This window comes from Populus trichocarpa, chromosome 6, assembly GCF_000002775.5.
Source record: "Populus trichocarpa isolate Nisqually-1 chromosome 6, P.trichocarpa_v4.1, whole genome shotgun sequence".
In the NCBI taxonomy this organism is placed as follows: Eukaryota; Viridiplantae; Streptophyta; class Magnoliopsida; order Malpighiales; family Salicaceae; genus Populus; species Populus trichocarpa.
Genome location: NC_037290.2, coordinates 3,667,412 through 3,671,623, shown reverse-complemented (window position 1 = coordinate 3,671,623; position 4,212 = coordinate 3,667,412). Strand labels below are relative to the sequence as shown.

At 34.2% G+C, this 4,212-nt stretch overlaps 1 long non-coding RNA gene across 1 annotated transcript; it reads right to left on the bottom strand.

The window, feature by feature from the left end:
* Nucleotides 1-771: 771 nt before the first annotated feature.
* LOC112327831 (uncharacterized) lies at nt 772-1,998 on the bottom strand. Its single transcript, XR_002982219.2, has 2 exons — nt 1,512-1,998; nt 772-1,317 (listed from the first exon to the last, which is right to left on the bottom strand). It is a non-coding gene; the product is annotated as an uncharacterized LOC112327831 (long non-coding RNA).
* Nucleotides 1,999-4,212: the final 2,214 nt, after the last annotated feature.

Here is a 4,212-nt window from a genome sequence, read left to right as displayed (position 1 = left end):
GTGCCATTAGATTTTTATTAATATAACAAATTCCTTGAGATTTTGGTTGATGCCCAGCCAGGAGATGTCCTCTGCTATTTTTAAAATTGAAGTTTTAAGAGTGCGCAGAAGCCAGGAAAGTACAGGTTGCTGGCGCTGCCCTATAGGAATGAACAAACCATTTGATCATCTTCTATCAGAAATTTACTAAAAACCAACGAGCTTTAATTCCTAACTACATGATCATGACGTTGTATCAATACTTTGGCATGCCATAACTGCAAGCAGATATATCCATGCATGTCACAATTATGACGACAGCCTGCAATATGACATATGAAGGGAACACCCACCCTATTTTCCTCGAAATATCACCTTCATTGGTCAGAAACCTAGTAAATTCCCTTAACCAACATGACCCAGTTGTCCAATAATGCTTTACATTCCTTCTGTTTCATTATTCAGATTTTTTGCGATCTGTTGCAAGTTGAGGACTCAGGAGCACCTCCTTGGTGCTATTTTGATCTCCAATATTTGCACATACTTACGTCCTCTTGTAAGTTGTTATGTTAATGTTTCGGACAGTAATGTTTTCTTGGTTCCGGCTAACATGGAGAGTATTGAGGAAATGATAACATGAATTTCTTCCACAACCATGTATAGTAACTTAGATTTTAGAATTACTTCAAATTCTAAACAATTGAATTACGGGTTATCAGAGATAATGACGAGAATCCTGCTACAAACAGATCCCACAATGCCAGCCAAGATTCAAGCATGTGCCAACCAATATCCAAGCATTAAACGGTCAATTGATCATTGCAAGAATCAATCACGACAGTTACATCTCCCACAGGCACAAATATCAGCTACGCTTACTATAACAGATTTGTACTTCTTGTATATATATACTGCACTTAACTTACTGCTCGTATGAGTGGTAGAATTGTAATAGAAACATTTTGATAATACATCTTCAATATCTTCATCATGGTATCAGATCGTCACTCCAACGAGAATACATCAGATCTCCACTCCACCATCCCCGATCGATACTCCATTGATTGCTCTCAATATTTTAGCCCAAATAAACGACAAGCTCACCCTTTCCACTTTTCAACAGTGGCGTGCATAGTTTGAGTCTTTTTTAATTGGATATGATCTTCTAGATTATATCACTGGTAGCCATCGATCCTTCCACAAACGGATGACACCCCTACATCACGCCTTCAGAAAAATCATTGGGTAAGGCAGAATAAACTAATCCTAAGTGCCATGCATGATCTTAATTAGCTTCCACAACCCCCACAGGGCCACAATCACTCCTTTCATTTCAACCTGCAAAACTTCAAAGGAAGCACGGCAGAAATTAAATACTTTGTATGCAAGCAAGTCTCGCACCAGTGATAGAGCGATTGAAAAACACGACAGGCTGATACCAGGTTATTTAGCGATTTTTTTAAAAAACCAGGTTATTCTGCTAATAGTTTTATTTTACTGTTCAAATTTTTTTAAAAATTCACAAATCTTACCATGTGCCGCCCGCTACAAGAGCACGAGAACACGTGTCAATATTAGACAGGCTTGCTTCGTCAGACGCTGACTAGGATCTGAGCGCCGTGGACAACTTGTATAACCTTTGTTTCTGTGTGAGCTTTCAATCTGCGTATAATCTCGGATGGTCCCAAGAAATAACTGGTTTTGATGAATGTTTGCTATACATTTAACCATACTATATTCATTGTTGAAGCATCCGAATAAGATTTTAGGTGAAAGTGCTCGAATCACCATTGCAATAACTTCACATAACAGGGGGATCAGCAACTAGTTTGAAGTCTGAGGTCAATTAACAGCCAAAATCTAGGGTTTAGCCATCCAAAGTGGTATTTTAAAACTAAATTCAAATGGGTTTGTCATCATGGTGGAGACCACCCATGACCGGTCCTTTTCTGATCGTGGAATGATTGGTAAGCACTGAACTATATAGTAAACATAATATATAACATATATAGTGAAGATATTATATATAGTGGGTACATATGGTATCATATCATATCAACCGCTAAATATATATAATTGTAATCTCCAAATCATTGTCCTATTAACCGCCTTCGCTCGTGTAACGTTGTGCTGCTTTTGTTTGTGTCTTCAAAAAAAATATATTATACAGAAGTCAATTGCTTTACTCTAAAGTCTAAACAAGAAAAAAGTTCAAGGTACGTGAGCTACTCGGTCTGTTTTTAGTGCTTTCTTACACGAAATCATACGAGCAGCTTGTGTTTTTTCTTTGTTTAATGCACAGCCCAAGGACGCATCATGTAATGACTTGTCAACAACTTACAAATCACTTGCATAGGCATTTCAATAAGGATTCGATTGGTGCTGGATTGCAAGTCACAAATTAATGGAGTTTTGATTTGAATTTTTTTAGGATGCTTTGAATAATTGAATTCTATTTGCTTTTGTGACTCGATCCAGCTGTTTCCTTGTTTAAAGCGATGTGATGCGAGACCACTAGCGAGGTTAGAGGGCACTGATAGCAACTTAATGTGACTATAATTAATCTCCTTACCTAGGTAATTAGATGGCAGTGATAGCAACTTAATGTGACTATGATTCTCCTTTCACAGAGTCATATTCAATGGGTCAGGGCAACTTTTGAGTTTCATTTTTTTTTTTTTTCAAATTAATGAGGAAAACATTTCCAGTCATAATTGCTCGTAAATGTCAAATTGTTGGTGGAAAATGTGAAACCGAGAATGATTATGAGAGTGTCATTACTAACTAGTATTTATTCAAATACACACACCAGTAATTTTTTGTATATATTTTTTTAAAAGTTACTGGATAAAAAAAAAGATATAATTTCCTGAAACTTTAAACTAATTAGGTTAGCACGCACCAACCCCAAACTTGCCCCAGCATAGACGTGTTGGGCCTAGTTTGGTAGGTGTTGCTAGGCCCAACAGCTTGTCTTCACACGTGTCTTTCAAGGGCATCGAACCAGAGGATTTTTGGCAATCGCACCCCGAGCATGGTCAGGTACTCCATGTTCGCCGAAGCCTAACATGTGTCCGGATCCATTACACTCATGGATTCAAACATAATGCCCGATGAAAATATCACACGTCCACAAAATATTTACATGAATCTTAAATGAATTATTTCTCAACAAGTAAACTTAATTAAACAATTATACACTCCACCAACATCATTAGATGTATTAAAGTCTCTCATGGCTTATTATGTCTTTATCTCTTAGTCGGATAAAATGAGTTAAACACAACTCACAATACAAAATTAATTTATAAAGGTAAAATGACTCTTCAACCCTTCCACTCTAGTAAAAAAACAAGGCTAAGAAGCTAGAAACAAACCATCAAGGTAAAATACTGATAATTTCTTCGTTCTTAACATTTTTAGCACATATATTTTTAAAGTTTATTTTAATAAAATATCATTACACTTTATATTTATTTAAGTATATGAGAGTTCTCAAATCTACAAAAATAAATCTTTTACAGGTATCAGCCACTGACTACCTTGGCTTAACAAGCACCGGGTATAAGCTATCGGCTACCTTAACTAGAAAAAATATATTAGGTTATCATATCCAAGAGATTAATAAATTGTACAACATATAAACCTTACTTCTAAACTACTTGAATTTTTTGATATATATATTCATCTATTATTGATTCTTGATGACTTAATGTTTAATACTATTTAGGATTGGCAAGAAAAAGTCTGACACGTCAAATGACATTTCTAAAAAAAATACATATATTTTCTAGTCCAATGAACTAAATTTTTTTCAGAATGTTATAATAAAAATCTTTTTTTTTCCCGTAAAATTTAATAACTCATTATATTTAGTTGAGATCATTTTTGTATCTAAATTAGGATAAAAAGATGTTCGAGAATGTTCTTTAATTTTCTACTTAAATTTTAGAATTTTATTTGGTTTATATTTCATTACTAAAATCGATTTTATTAGTTCCTATTTAAATAACTTCATGTGTTATTTTTCATAAAAAAATTATTTTATTCAAAATTCAAAAAACCAAGTTTTTTTTTAGAATCCTCATTTTCTATTATATATATATATATATATATATATATATATATGAATGTGTTGATATATAGGAGGACATAACTTTCATTGATCAAAAGCTGATCAGTTTTATTATTCATCCGTGGACACAATCAAAAGCTACGTGTGCAAACAAATCA